The sequence below is a fragment of the Aedes aegypti genome, chromosome 2 (assembly GCF_002204515.2).
Source record: "Aedes aegypti strain LVP_AGWG chromosome 2, AaegL5.0 Primary Assembly, whole genome shotgun sequence".
NCBI lineage: Eukaryota > Metazoa > Arthropoda > Insecta > Diptera > Culicidae > Aedes > Aedes aegypti.
The window spans coordinates 32,758,077-32,775,509 of NC_035108.1; positions in this window are offsets into that span (position 1 = coordinate 32,758,077).

The window sequence follows — 17,433 nt, forward strand, 5'->3', positions numbered from 1 at the left end:
ACTCATCAACTTTTACGTGTAACAAATTTGATCCGTTCCAACAAATCTGAAGGCTATTCTACTGGTCTTGCTCTTCTAGACATAGAAAAAGCATTCGACAGTGTTTGGCATGAAGGTTTGATTGTAAAATTAAAAAACTTTAATTTTACAACATACATTGTTAGAATAATTCAAAGATATCTGTCAAATCGTACACTTCAGGTTAATTATCAGAACTCTAGATCTGAAAGACTTCCTGTAAGAGCTGGTGTTCCTCAAGGCAGCATTTTGGGACCAATATTATACAATATTTTCACATCTGACTTACCTGAGCTACCTCAGGGATGTCAAAAATCTTTGTTTGCGGATGACACAGGCCTCTCCGCCAAAGGACGAAGCCTGCGTGTTATCTGTAGTCGATTGCAAAAAAGTTTGGATATTTTTTCTTCATACTTGCAAAAATGGAAGATTTCTCCTAATGCTTCCAAAACTCAACTAATAATATTCCCACATAAACCAAAAGCTCTTTATTTGAAACCTTCAAGTAGACATGTTGTCACGATGAGAGGGGTTCCAATAAATTGGTCAGATGAAGTTAAGTATCTAGGGCTCATGCTAGATAAGAATTTAACTTTCAAAAATCACATTGAGGGCATTCAAGCCAAATGTAATAAATATGTAAAATGTCTCTATCCCCTTATTAATAGAAAATCAAAACTTTGTCTTAAGAACAAGCTGTTGATATTCAAACAAATTTTCAGGCCAGCCATGTTGTATGCTGTACCAATATGGACTAGCTGTTGTAATACCAGGAAGAAAGCTCTGCAGAGAATTCAAAATAAAATTTTGAAAATGATTCTGAGGCTTCCTCCCTGGTATAGTACCAATGAGTTACATAGAATATCCAATGTTGAAACATTGGAACAAATGTCAAATACAATCATTAATAATTTCAGGCAAAAATCGTTACAATCTTCTATTGCCACGATTAATGCGTTATATGTTTAGGTTAAGTTAGGTTAAGTATATTAAAAACGTTTTTTTTTCTCTTATAAGCAGGTGAAATCAACTCACCTGTAAAAAAACTGAACTGCTGCGGCAAATGAAATGTAATTTGTTGTTAACAAAATGTTAATTAAATCTTAAATTTGTTTTACCAAATTAGGATGATAGTGTTGTCAAATAACACAGAACACCTAGATATAAGAAATGAATGTAATGTTTGGAATGATACTAATAAAGAAATTAAAAAAAAAAAAAAAAAAAAAAAAAAAAAAAAAAAAAAAAAAAAAAAAAAAAAAAAAAAAAAAAAATTGTAAGCGTGTCATCTAAAAACAGCACTTCACAAGTGATAGTCACATTTATCTCAGAGTTTTTGGAGCACAGCGATGGGACCAGAAACACACTCGTTTGAAATACACTTCCCAAATTGAGAAGTACCTCGTGATTATGTCATGGATCGAAGCACTAACCGAAAGTTACTCCTATATTATTTTTTATCCCACCGACTCAATAGCTTTTCCATGTAGAGTGTCCATTTCCCGGCTGTTTTGCTTATCCTGGAATTCGGAACAAAAGTTTAACTTATCCCGGGAAATACCTGGATTTCTCAAATTACCTTTAAGACAAGTGGTTTTGTTAAAATGGAAATAAAATTTCCATAATATCTTACAATTTAAAAAGTTGTAATAAAATGATTAGCTATAATATTATTATGTAAATATGAATAAATTTTGAATATAAATATATATATATCGATAAAGCAAAAATTAACGCTGATCCCGATTTCTCATTTTTCTAATTCCCTTCAATATAAATGAAAGAATGACACACATTTTATCAGAAAAAAAAACTATTTGCTTCAACGAATTCAAAAAGTTATCCAAAATTTAAAGAACAGAAAAAAACGTTTAAGGATAGAAAGAACAATGCTCTTAGTTTAATATAATTGTAATACAGTGGGATTCCGTTTTTCATGAGATTTTTCTAATTCCCTTCAATATAAATGAAAGAATGACACACATTTTATCAGAAAAAAAAAAACTATTTGCTTCAACGAATTCAAAAAGTTATCCAAAATTTAAAGAACAGAAAAAAACGTTTAAGGATAGAAAGAACAATGCTCTTAGTTTAATATAATTTTAATACAGTGGGATTCCGTTTTTGGCATCCCTCAATTTTGGCTTCATTTTTGAATATCATTAAGAAATGTATTTCTTTGTAAGTATCGTTGTGTTGTTTGTTTTATTCGATTGAAAAGCATGTGAACTTCATGGCTATCGCATTCCGGGGTTCAATTTTCGTCGATAATCCCCCTAATCGCACCAACTACTAGGGATCCCGTATCCCCTTGTTTAAATCGAGATGGTAGTGAGTTCGTAATGTTTCATGAAGTCATTAATTTCTATGAGTATCTCAACAAAGGTTCCAACATATTTTCTTAGACATTCACGCTGTTTGACCAGCCCACTGTAGTCTTCCGGTAGGTGATACACTTAATAGAAAATATTTTTTGATCAGATTTTGATCAGCTCAGAATCACTGACACTAGGGCAACAAAAAGTCTATGAACCTCACAGAGTTTCAATAATAAATTTTGTCTCTCTTTTTCAGTTGTATTCTTTGTGGTGAAACTACATGCCTTGTGTATGTAAAAGCATACAGCAATAATAGAAGCAAATCAAGCAAATCGTCGTGTCCTTAAGCATTTTATAAAACTTCATGAATAAAATAGGTGGCGTTTTTCAAGAAAATTCGTATTCAAGTAAACTGTAGAAGCGTCATCATATAGTCAATATAGTCCTAGACAAAAACTAAAGAAATAAATGACTTATCAGCTTTTTCTGTATACCGTTCAATAGCGCCACCATGACAAATGTGACAACTACCCTTTTTCTTAATAAGGACAGTAAAGTGTGTGATTTATACCATAGAGACTCTGTATGACGTTTGATTTTTTAAGACACGATCCAATATACTATACCAGTGGCACTCAGGCTGGAGTATACTGCGTCCCATATCAAGGATTTAATAAAGAATGCGGGTACCATCGCTAGCTGGATCTAAGAGTTATTTTAGCTGCATTCTGAAGATTTTTTACGGATTCTATGTTTTAATTCTGAGATTTTTAATAGATTTTTGAGGGTACTAGGTGGAATCTGAGTATTTCTATCAGACATAAGTAGTTTCTTGCGGGATCCTGAGAATGCATAATTCTTTATTGGGGATGCTATGCGAAACCTATCGATTCCTATTGAACTCTTAAGATTTAACAACATTGCAATGGAATTTCAAAATTATAAGCGATTTCCTCAAAACTCATAGCAAGCTTTTGGGTAGATTTCAATTCCAATCTGACTTCCAAACAAGATCCTGAGAATTCTATGCAGTATCCTGTCAATTCCTAGCAAGCAACTTCAGATTCCTGGCGGCTTTCTGTGAATTTTTAACGGATACCTGAAGACTCATATCAGGCTCATGGGGTTTCATAAAGGGATCTAGAGAATATCTGTTGATTTCATATGAATGATTACAACATGCAAGCTCATCTTCTAGAACACAATCAAAACTTCTTTAGAATTGAAGTGATAAAAAGCTTAATAGTGTATTGTACGAAATTACGGACCACAGTTATAGATCTTGGGGTGCTTATGCGGCTTGCGAACTTCAGAGCACCACTGTTCTACACTGTTTTGGGATTATTGCTGGAGAAATTTCGCATCCATATTTCCATGGAAAATCCTATTGAAGGCTTGGTCTGTATTCTGTTTCATAATTTGTGTGCACAAAAAATGATTTCAAATGTTTGTATGTGTTTTTTTGACTGAAGTCAATCATTATAAATAAGAAGCATCACGACGCAAAAAAAAAACAAAATTTCGAAGAGCCATTTTCAAATTATTGAATATTGTCAAATTTGAAGCTTTAAAAGATAACATGATTTTTCACTAAATTAGGAAAATCGTTCCGTTTTATAACATCTACAATTTGTATACGTTTCTAATGAGATGTAGGGCGTCTGTACCAGTGATATTGGCAATAGTAACGGGTTGAGGAATAAAAAATCGCCAAAAAATAACGGAAACTCGTTTTTTATATCTGAATATGTCATTCGAAAGCTTTTTTATTATAATTCACGTAAAAAATAATCTTAGAATGATAAAATCATTAAATCTATCAAAAAAGCATTTCCTCCACTACTGGAACACGTTCCAGTAATAGTGGTATTTGCTAACTTTTGTTCCTATAATAGTGGTTTACATTGATTTCCCATTGAGACTCACTATTATAGGAACGCACCACTATAACTGGTGCAAAGGAGCAAAAAAGTTAAGGATTTTAATTATTTTCTACTATTTCCTTACTATTTCACAAGATTTTTTTTCACACATTCATATCATTTCGACAATCTCCATGTTAGAAAAATACACATAAAAATAAAAATTGGCTATAACACGCTTGAAACGGCACTACCACTATTATTGGTACACACACTATGACTGGATCAGACACCCTATTGCATTTCTGTATTCTCACTGTGTTTTGAGAAATTTTCCCGTTCTTGAATAAATGTCACTTATGCGAATGTTGTTTTGCATGACCAATGTATGCAAATAGTATACAAAAAGCTTATAAACAACGTTGAAGATATTTCAGCAATAAAAAGTTTGTAGCACGTCTGTAACAATAAGCAAGACGGGTCTATACATTTATAACATAGTCCTATCTCTGATTCGAAGTGGACCGTTCCGAAGTCTGGCCATCATTGGGTTCCATAATGATGATGTAACAACAAAAAAATAATATTTTTAAAAATTGAATAATGGGTTCCGATTTGGGCACGGTTTGGTTTTTGGCAACTGAAAATTTCTACTTTGTTGCTAAAAACGGATTTCCACTGTACATAATTAAGGTATTTCCAATAAGTTTGCGCTCACACCAGCACTTCGCTTGATTTTTACGACAGTTTTTTATTCGTGTAGATGAGTACAATAATTTGTCAAAGATGCTTTGAGTACAAGCAAGTATATGACAACTTTGTATTGAAATGAAGTGGTTTGCATTAAATTATAAATTTATGCCGCGGGAGACCGTGTTGTTTTCGTTATCTTTCGTCTCACTCTAACAATTATCATCAAAACTTTGTGGAAGCAAATCTCGAGTTTTAGTGAACCGTTGAAGCTGAAAATTTATCGGGTTGTGCACTACATACATAGAATCATAGTGATACATTTTCGCATCGATATATGGAGTGATTTTTGGGATTTGCTTCTTGAAATCGATAGGATGATTATGATGACGTCCCGTGCGGCATTTGCCAAAAGGTTTTCAAGCTTGGTCGTTCAGCAGGACGAAGAGCTTTCTTGCTGATTCTTCTCATGACTGTTTCTTTTCGAGCAGATCGTTGTGTCCAACGCTTTTTTTTCTAGCAGATATCATGATGGTTGGACGATTATCTATATTAAGTAATCCAATACGTGTGCTGCTGAAGTATCCCATTTTCATGAAAACCTGGGACTCTTACAGTTTTTCTTCATTACCAAAACATCAAAGCAGTGTCATCATCATCATCATCATCGTCGTCGCCATTACCGTCCTGATCCCGCTGCCGGGCACCATTCTTTGAAGCGTCATTTGACATAAATCATCCAGCAGCCACCACCAGCGCTTTTCATGTCCAACTTTAATGAGTTGGTACGCTTGCTGGCGACAAAGTCATACAGCATCGAACGAAGGACTAAGATACGATAAGACTTTTCATTCCAGGGTTGAAGCTAATTTCGTGCATAGGAGCTAAGCCTTTTTTTTCATTTCTAGGTTAACGGAGTGTGCAACAAAAGGCCGAAGAAGATTGACGCCGTAGGGGTGGGACGCGGGATCCTGGCTCAGTTGGTCGAAGAGAATTTCTTTCACGAAACAAAAAGCACTTTGATGAGCAGCTCCAAAAGGAAACGGTTGACTTGTTTGGAACGGCTCGAAAGCGTCAAGAATGCACCCAAGGACTTCAAAGCGCCGGCGACTAATCCACCTACCAAGTGCGGAAGCAGACGGCACTGAAAAGAAGTCATCACAGCGGAACAAAACTATCTCGTTGATCAGCACTTTCGAGAGGACCGCCCCCCCCCCCCCCCCCCCCCCCTCCTCAATTGCAGTTGATTGTTGGCAAACAGTTTTGTAGCAATTTATGGTCGTCGCTTTCCGAGTGAAATCATCGCATCATCTTGCACCCAATGAGGTAGGCACTCGTTCATCTATTCATCGCTCGACAAGAGCTCCTCGCATAGGGTTATCATAACCATGAATAAAATTTCTCATGAAAATTTTACAAAACTAAGTGATCAAACCGCTTATGTGAAATCAAAGAATTAAATATAACAATTTGAAAATAATACAAAATATAGCGAGTGAATTTTCTGATCTTATTTTAATCGAATGACCTCTGGAGATCTTCCTGAAGGAATCCTTTAAAGAATTCTATTATTTTTTTGTGTCAGAAATTATATAGCTATCGTTTAAAGCAAGAATTTTTCATTATGGGACAATCCAACTTGGTGTATTTTTTTTTTTTTCTAATTTTACTGGTCAATATGTGTCATCTCGTTAGTGCAGCTGAAAGATCATAGGATGAATGCTGAAAACTGATATCAACTCAATATAGACAAAAATTCAGATGAGACTGACTTACGATTCACGGCAGTTAAGCCCTGTACAATTTTAAGTAGAAGTTTGGATTTTTAGATCTAATGGAAGATCCCCGAGAAAAACTATGAGGGAAATTTGTGAAGTATCCCCCTGAGCCGCGCTTCCCAAACTTGCTTTTTTCTGCGCACCAGCTTGTAATTAGTGATCCTTTATAAGAGAGATTCGCGGAAGCTGAGATTTCTGTCAAAGTGTGAGTCAATCGAGCAGCGAGAGCTGTCAAAGCGTGAGCCAAACAAACATGCGTTATGTTTGTTTTGAACTTTTCTTGGGGAGTAAGGTAGTCCGCTTGAAATTATTTCAGCAAAAGTTATTTTGTATGGAGCAAAAAATATGAACTATTTTCCTTTCTTGAATGTTTGTTGATGCGATATTGAGTTGTTGATATTTTCCCGATGTTTATTAGTTTGAAAATGCAGCTCAAAGATCTATAACAAAACAAAATACACTTTTAAGCAATTAACAAGTCATGTCCGTGTTACAATATTATTCGCGACGTCGAGCAAACTCAGCACTGCTGGTTCGTTGCCAAATCATTTAATTTAACTTCCGCTTATCTCTCATATAAAGCATCACTACTTGTCATGAGCACGCTAGTTGTTGAACAAAAAACTAAACTTACAAACGACTAAGGCACTTGGAAACCCGAGTTTGGGAAGCGCTACGATGAAGGAATGTTCACCGCAGAATATATTTTAGGGATTCCAAATACTTGTGTTTGAGTTCATGGAATAAATTTTGGAGAAATTTTTTGATAAATTCCTCTGTCCAAAATCAAAAAAAAAAAGTTTAAAAAAAATGCAATTATAGTGGAAGAATCTAGAAAAATCTATGTTGGAATATTTGCAAACATGTTCCGAGAAGCGTGTAGAAATTTCACTTTATAAAATCTTTAAGATGTGGCTGAAGGCATCATTCAACACTTCCTGGGGCGATTCCTGTAAGAATTTTTGCAAGACTGCTTCAAGGAATTCGAAAAGAACGTGTAATGCAAAATGTAATATAAACTGTAAATATGAACAATTACTTCAGGTAGTGCAACACTCGACTTGAATACTGCCCAGCCAACAATTTGACTGCTATATCGAAATTGGAACTGAACTATACATGCATCTCTTTAATGAATGTTCGAATCCTCTGAGCAGAATCTCAAATAGAGAAACTTTAAAGTAGATGGAGTACCGTGTACCTTTTAATTCCGCTCCTAAATGCTTATCTTTGACAGATACGCGTATTTCGACTACCACTTGCAGTCTTCTTCAGTGTCAGTTACTCGTATCCACTGAAGAAATCGTCGCATCTCTCTACCTTAAATACTAACACCAGATAAGTACCTACACAATCAAACTACCTAGGAAAAAATTTTTCGACAGGATAATAATAATTATACAAATCCCTAACTATCTACCTATGTATTCAAGCTCGTATTTCTTAGGTACAAACTTAAACAGCCTTGATTGTCCGTTTCCTTGATCCCTATTAAGAAGTAGTGAAGGCTTTTGTTTGTAAATTTCTAAACTTTCAGCGACGTCTAGTTTCCAAGATGAAGATACGCTTCGTACGATGTCTATGTTATCGCTTGTCATTTGATGTCCATCCTGGAAAACATGTTCAGCCACTTTTGATTTAAAATCATACGCTAATCCCTTTTCTAATTCCTTGTCCGCTTTTTTTACCTCAGCAATATGTTCTTTGAATCTTATTTCTAGAGTTCGTTTTGTTTGTCCTATATAGATTTTATTACAATGGGGGCATGAAATTTTATATACTCCTGCTCTATTCAGTTTATTAATTTTATCCTTTGTTGATCCTAATCTAGATTTAAGCTGACTACTCCTACTGCTGAAAACCAAATCTACTCCATATTTTCGAAATTTCTTAGCCAAAGGCTGTGTAATCTTGGTATCAAAATTCACCGCTACTCTTTTTAAATCCTCTTTTTCGGCAGTAAGTGTTGTCATACTTTTCCTATATTTATCCCTTGCCCTCTTATCTACTACTGCTTGTATTGTACTATTCCTATATCCGTTAAGCCTAGCCGTCTCAAAAATATAATCCAGTTCTTTTGATTTTCCAGTTTCACTTAAAGGAAGGGTTTGCATTCTATGTATCATATGATGAAAAGCCGCCATTTTATGCTGATAAGTGTGGTTGGAAGTACTCGGAATAACTCGCATAGTATTAGTTGGTTTCCGGTAAATTTCAAATTCAAAGTGAGACGATTCCCTAGTAATTAGCAAATCCAAAAAAGGTAGTTTATTATCCTTTTCCTCTTCATGAGTAAATTTAATATCTTTGTGGATACTGTTAATTGCTTCTAAAATTTTTGGCAAATAATCCTTTTTGATAATGCTAAACACATCATCTACATATCTCCACCACCGCTGTGGTAACAAATCTTTCTTTTTCAAAATGCTTTCAAAATTGGCCATAAACAACTCGCTCAAAAACGGAGACAATGGATTACCCATAGGTGCACCTTTTGTCTGTTTATAAAAATTACCACGGAAGCTAAAATAGTTCTCTTCCATACAAAGTCGGGTTAATTTGATGTAATACCGAACTTTGTTTTTCCAATTTGACTCATTGTGTTGGTTAAGTAGCCATTCTTCCAAAAGGTTTATGGCTTCTTTAACTGGCACACTAGGAAATAATGCTTTAACATCAAAAGAAACCATAATTTCATCATCTTGAATATACCCAGAAGCTTGAAGTTGGCTTGCAAACTCCTGAGTATTGTTAACCGAACGGCTTTCAAAAGGTTTGGGCATGGATTGGAATTCCTTAACCAGCCACTTTGCAAGTTTGTGTGTAGGAGACCCTTCTGCTGATATAATTTCTCTCATTTCATTGCCAGGTTTGTGAATTTTTGGCAATCCTTTAATTCTTGGTAGAACTGGATTAGAAACTTTGAGGCGGCTAGTGTTATCTCCAAGAAGTGGCTTACATTCTTTTAAAGTTTTTTCTACATGTCTCACCATTGTGGGAAGTGGATCGACTCTAAAATGCCTATAGGGACCAGTGGTTATTTTTTCGTTCATTTGATTATCATAATCATCTTTATCCAAAATAACCACTGCATTGCCCTTGTCCGCTTTTACATAGTATACCGACTTATCCCGAAGTTCACTCAAAACTTTATCCTCATCACTATTTTGACCTCTTAATTGAAATTTGTTACCTTTTAATGACTCTTCAGTGTCATTTCTAGCAGATTCTTGAAACTCTATTGGTATTGTGTGTGTAATGGCGGTTTCAACATCGATTATTGTCTGTTCAATATCTGGTTTTGTGGCAACCGCATATGCTAATCCCTTATTGAGAAGTGTCAATTGTTCTTCTGAGAACTGCTGCGTCGAGCGATTGACCACAAAACCTTCAATAGAATGGACTTTCGGCAATGCTGTTACCACTTTGTTGTGCTGCTTATTCTTTAAAATTGCTAATTTTTGTGAGTGAATATCTTTCTTTCTACGTGCTTCGCACTCCTCTGCTTGTATCACCTTGGTAAGGAAAAGTGGAAATTCCCAAGGGTATTGTTTGGCCAATTTCAAATGTAAACTATAGCACTTCAATGTTTGTGAGTTCAATTTTGAGTACAACTTCTTGATACTGGATCGTAAATATTCTGATTCCATTTTCTTAATAATGTCCTGGGGGACCTGACCTCTAACCTTAATTTTATGACTCTTTGGTGTGAGATTAAGCTTACGACACTCACTTAAAAATGCTATGTCCTTTTTTAACCCTGCGATCGACTTCTTCAGCTTGATAAAAGTATTTGATTCGGAAAGCGTGGAAGCCATTACAACTCTTTAATGAATGTTCGAATCCTCTGAGCAGAATCTCAAATAGAGAAACTTTAAAGTAGATGGAGTACCGTGTACCTTTTAATTCCGCTCCTAAATGCTTATCTTTGACAGATACGCGTATTTCGACTACCACTTGCAGTCTTCTTCAGTGTCAGTTACTCGTATCCACTGAAGAAATCGTCGCATCTCTCTACCTTAAATACTAACACCAGATAAGTACCTACACAATCAAACTACCTAGGAAAAAATTTTTTTTTTTTTTTTTTGCATACATATACATTTTTTTTTTTTTTTTTTACATTTTTTTGCATGCATATACTGCCGTGAATCGCAAGTCAGTCTCATCTACATTTTTGTCAAAATTGAGTTGAGTTCAGTTTTCAACATATCTTCCAATGCCCTTTCAGCTGCACTAATGATACATTATAATTTGTTCAGAAAAATTAAGAAAAAACAGCAAGTCAAATTGTCCCATAATGAAAAGTAACCGCATATCAGTCACACTACTGAACTCCGCACCGTGTACCATATGAATGAACCGTATTCTGATCATCTTTATATTTTTCTTGGATAGATCTTATAGTGAAAAGCAAATTGTGAAAGTTTCATTAAGATTGGAACATGTTCAAATCTTCTGGGATTTTTTATTTATTTCGTATGGAAAACGAATTTGAGAACTTTAAAGTCGATTTTCTCAATGCTTGCTTTTTACAGATGGGACTGATTTGCGATTCACGGCAGTATATAACACCAAAGGAGTCGTAGTTACTGCTCAAAAAGGGCATGTACATTAGTGGGGGACAAAATTTAGATTCTCGCTCCAGTCCACTCTTTGGATTGCATTTAGGTCCCATAACAACTGTGCAAAATTTCAGCACGATCGGAGAAACTATATTTTAGCGCCAGCCGTTCAAAGTTTGTATGGGATTTACTATGGGAAAACATACTTTTGCAAAGAAAAATCGCCAGAGGTCGCCCATTGACCTCTATAAAAATGCTGAACACTGACCCCCATAGGTATTTTTACGATGAAGAATATTGCCAAAGACCACGAAACAATCCGACACTTGTGAAAAAAGTTATTCAATGAAAATAAATAACAATAATAACAAAATCGGGCAAAATTTCCGAATAGTCTATGCTTAATAACTTTTTTCACAAGCATCGGATTGCTTTACGGTCTTCGGAAATGTTGTTCATCGTAGAAATACCTACCGAGATCTGTGTTCAGAATTTTTATTGAGGTCAATAGGCGACCTCTGGCGATTTTTCTTTGCAAAAGTATGTTTTCCCATAGTAAATCCCATACAAACTTTGAACGGCTGGCGCTAAAATATAGTTTCTCTGATCGAGCTGAAATTTTGCACAGTTGGGACCTAAATGCAATCCAAAAAGTGGACTGGAGCAAGAATCTAAATTTTTCATTTAAGCGTGTCCCAGGCTAATGTACATACTAAAGAGGAGGCTGTTTGAATAATGATAATATATAAATTTTGCTTGAAAATATATCATTATAGTTTTAAGTATAATGTTTGCAACATTACCAACCATACCAATTGAGCTATATAGTGGATTTAATCATTTTTGAGCATTATAATTGCCGCTTTGTTGATGCACATCAGCGATATCATTACCGACTCTAACGATTGTGTTCCTATTCTAAACAAAACGAACAGAGGTAATTTGTGGATTTTAACGATTTTATAACTCCTTATACGACTTTATCGTTCTCGTATATACGAGTTCGCTTTGACAGGCTTGATCAGTATACATCACTCTTAACGTTATATACGATTAGTTTGATTTCAATTGCAATAAAAAACATATGTCGTGACCGTGCCACGACTTTCATCATCAAACACGACCAGATATACGACATTTAAAGACGGATCCGTGTCTCAACTAAAATGTTTATCTCTTAACGACTTTATCGGATTATATCCGACATCATACGATTCTGTTCGATCCCTTACAAGATTCGGTATGATTTTGTGAAACATAGTTGTATAATGATCTCATATGTCGGAGAATATGATTTTTTATCATCTGTGACAGTTTATATACATATCAATAAAGGATTCCGATAAAACTTATCTAGATACATTATTTTAATTGTATATTGATATACGATGTCTGGTTTGCTGGGTGCAACACCCCAAAAAGTTCAGAATCATCGGAAAATTGCTGTTGTTCTGATCTTGCACCACTCAAAACTAGTGTTCACGCTTAACCGAATTTTTGCAAAATTGACGTTCACGCCAGGTATGTAACTTTAAAAAATTGTTGTCTCCAAGAAATTTTACAATCTGTTTGAATTTGTTCACAACTCTCTCTTATCTATTCTGACTTCAGGCTAGTGGCCACTAAAGGGGTGCACGACGAAGCAATAATTTGATACGCTAGAGTGCTGATGCATGATCAAAATCGGTATCATTCAACCAATTTAGTGGATGAACTTGGACAATAGTCGTGCTTTTGAGAGTGTAATGGTGACAAACATTTTTCATAAAAAATGTATCTATGTATATGTATCTTTTCTCTAAAGAAGCTCTTTGCAAAACGATTTAGTATTATAATTGTATAAAAACGAAGTTTTGTAATACAGATATTATAATTATCACTATTTTTATCAAAGGTTTAACCTCCTTCAAACCAAAAGCTGATCTTTTTGAGTCATGTTCGAAATTTGAGACAACACGGTAATTGTTGCCAGTTAATCTATTAAAATTAAAATTATGAGCATTGTAACAAGGGTCCTTGTAACTTACTGAAAGTCAATGATTGGCAGAAGAACAAAAATCAACACAAACGATTGACTGAATGCAAAATGTTTTCATGAAAGATTTGCTCTTCTTTTTTTACGACAATTTTTTTCAACGTTTGTGTATAATAGTTGCATGACTGAAAATTTTAGTTCTATGGTTTTAAAGCTGAATAATCACTGTGTTTCTGATATTTTTTTTTTTAATTTACTACTGTAAAAGAATTGGTTGTAAAGCTCAAAAATAGATGACTTGTTTATGAAACAGGTAAGGCTCTCGTTGATCACACCACATGGGATGTTTAAAAAATATCGTCCATCGTTTTTAAAGTTTCTAAACACCCTCTTCCATCTATCACGCATTTTCCAGTTTTAAAAACATGCATTTCAACATTTTCTTAGAAATTCGCATTCCTTCATCAATGATAAGTATAATTTATATAAGTTTTCGCGAAAATTATTGTTGCTTGATTGGTACACCCAGAGGATTGTTTTAAACACTAGCTCATTTAGGTATACATGAGAAACACGACACTGTGATTGTTTATGCCAAACGTCTGTTATGCCCAACTTTTTTTTATGTCAAACGTCCCTTATCTCTAATTTGTCAATGTATTTCTCTAATTTGTTAATGTATTTCTTTTATGCCTAATATCGTTATGCCTAACGTCCTTACGCCAAACGTCTTTATGCCTAATGAGGTAAACTCCTACTAAAGATCAAAACTCATTTGACAGTCTTTGTTCAGAGTCTTCGGACGTGTCTTCAATTCGCTCTCGCACTCTGTAATCTTCGCACTTGTGCCAAACATGAGTGGTATTCGGAAAAAAAAACTCTGGTAGTGGATTTTAATGTCCTGCCAATCCGACCCGATGTCGGTAAAGTGGAACATTTCCTGGAAAGTGAGATCCGAATAAACCTTTCGGACGTTAATTTCATTTACACAACACCCGCAACTGTCTGTATATTGAAATGAAAGACAACGAAAAATTGAACAACCTCAAATGTCATTTTGTTTGCAAAGACAAAGCATTCAAGATCCCCGTATACGTGGACAGCGGGGCAGTGACTGTTAGAGTGTGCGATCTTCCTCCTTCCATGCTTCATGCGACTGTAGGAGATTACATGTTGTGGTTTGCAGATGTTCTCTCCATTCAAAATGAGCGGTAGAAAAATTATTTCGGCGGAGTTTTCAAGGAGTGCGACTTCTGCAAATGAGACTCAAACAATCCATCCCATCATCCAAACAAGTCTAAGATGTGTAGATATTATTCTAGAGCGGTCCACCCTGACCAGAAATGCTTAGATGCAACCGCATCTGAGAACAATTCTTAATCAACGGCAGATGCAACACCTTTATACACAAACGAATCTTCTTTCAACGAGGCTGATTGTCTTCCGATGCAGTTCAATCTTCTCGTGACGCGTTGAGCAAAATCGTAACAAGAGCCAAATGCGCGCTCACCGAGAACGAGACCAAAGCGAAAACATTACCTGCGAGCCAAACACAACAGTAGAGTACAAACGATACGACGACAGTTCATCATCTCCAAGCGAACAAAGTATATTATTCGAGCTGATTTTAAAATTATATGTTGATCATAATGATGCGTAACTTGATTGATGTATATTTCAAATATAGTTAGCACCTAAAAATTTGTAATTTTATATGGAATGTCGCATGCAAGGTTGGCAATCTCGAAAATACCAGCTCAATGCTTATGCACTCAAAATTTTTTGATGATGGGTCACGAGGAATACGCCTGATGGCTAGGTGGATCACATATCCGTAAAAGTTTAGGAATCTGTGACCTAGAGAAACATATGAGATAAACCCTGGACGAAATATTGGTTCTCGGATGAATGCTTGGAGAACCTCTGACAGTACTCCTTAAAAAATACCCTAGATGAAGTTATGGAAAAATCCTTGAAAAAAGTGAATGAACCCTTGAATGAAGTATCATTACTCTTGAAATTCTCAATTTGTCTCTGGAAAAAACTCTGATTTTTTTTACATTCAAAAAGTAATTTTGCTAGAGTGCATAAAAGCATTAATGGAGAGAGTATATCATTGTACATCATTGGATTACAAGAGAGAAATCTTTCGTATAATTTGAAGTGGCGTTTCAAATTCCTGAAGAAGATTTTTGAAGCATTACTAAATAAATATCCAGAATAATTCCTAAACAAATCTATAAAACAAATTGATCGAAAAATCACTTGAGGGATTCGCAAAAATCCTTGAAAGAAATTCTAGAATGGAAAATGTCTCTGAACATCAACCAGGTAAATATCCAGTACGAATATTTGAGTGAAAAATAAAAATAAAGCTTATAAAGTAAATCTGTGAGGAATTTTTACATTTCTCTAAGTGTAACTAAGAATACTCAGAATAATCTCTGAAGAAATCTCTGAACAAAAATAAGTATCCATTTTAATGGGGAACACCTCAAAGCCAGCAAAATGCTTACAAATTACCGGATCAGTAGTTTTTCAAGAAATCTACGACGGAACTGATGAAGCTGGTAGAATACATAGAATAATCCCTTGTGTGAAGTAATTTCTATAGGAGTTCCTTATGAAATTCTTGCATGAGGGCCATCATGAAAGGCTTTTGGTAGATATTTAGAAGACATCGATGAAATCCGTATAGAAAATCATGACGTACGCCCATAAAACGAATCGACTACGGCGATGTGGCAAGGCGGTGCAGGTCTATGCTGAATTCCTTAATTCTTTTAGTTCAATTTAACTGCATTAAGGCCCAAATACAATGATAGCAAAACGGCAACGGGAAGCGGAACCGGTTCGCCAGCATGAACTATAACACGCTTGTCGACTTATTGTTGGTTCACCTTCATTCGATTACAGCTCAGTTGAGATGATGTGATCCATTCTGGCCGAACCATTTCGGCTTCCATTGCCGTTCCGCAACCATTGTGTTCGGTTTTTTAGTAATTGGGGTTGACATAAAGCCAAACTGTATTCGATTATGATCCTGAAGAGCCAATTTTTTAAACCTTATTTTAGTATCTTCATCATTATTCTGCATGTGACAATCATTATAATTTCTATTCATTTTTTTCATATTTAGCTACAATGCTTCGTGAAAATGTCGACTGTTCAACAAAATTCGTCTGTCAGAAAGAACATAAGAACAGACAAAAAGAAACGAGATTCATATTTAATATCTTGAATTTAATATTTTCTTCCAATGCCAGTGATTAAGAACCTGTTTTGAAAAATATGAAAGAATATTGGCTTATCTATCTTCTATATAAATAAAAATGGAGTGGTGTTTGTATGTCACGAAATAACTTCAGAACGGGACACCCGATTTGCACAATTTTTTCACTGTTGTCTTCTTGAAGGGCTCCGACGTGTTCGTGTGACGAAAAAGTTTAGGGGAGTTGTGGGAAAGTTTGGTATAATGGGGGAGTACTAATATGTCATGCTGTGTGAGAGGTTCCATAACATTTTTCAACAGCCTACTTGATGGCAAGACGAAGTTTGCCGGGACCACTAGTTTTTAATAATAGTTTAATGTTGTGTTCCACTAGGGGATAAGCACTTATTTTAGACCTTGAAGAATTTAATGTCAATTTGTGGATATTCATACGAAGTAGACTAAAATTGTATGGATGGGTCAAAAATTAATACTAGATCGAAAATTGGTGCTCTTCCCCTAGTTATTTCGTTTCATGAAAAATTCTGGATGACGTCTTAAAAAGAGAAGGGGGCGATCCTTGATACCAAGATCAATAAAATCCATAAACAATGAATATATTTGAAGACATTGGTGCAATCATTACAGAGATATCATGTAACAAACTAAGCTGTCCGAAACTGGGGGCCATGAGGTGCTAGACAAAAATTGTAGTTTGACCACATTTAATTCAAAAATGGTAGAAAATACATTCTCACTTTCAAATTATGGTGATTTTTAGTTTAAATTTAAGGTGATACATCAACTTTTAATCGTTTTTCAAACATATATAAAAGCTTCCGTTTCTGCTTCTACACCATCTTGATTGGATCAGGATTTCTCAATTTTTCGAAGGGGTCCGGTACTGGGGTATCTCCCTAATACACTTCTCGCGTTCACTATAACAAGGGTGTAACAACAGAGATCGATTGATTTTCATTGATTCTCTCTCTAGATAATAATAAAGTCTGTCGACC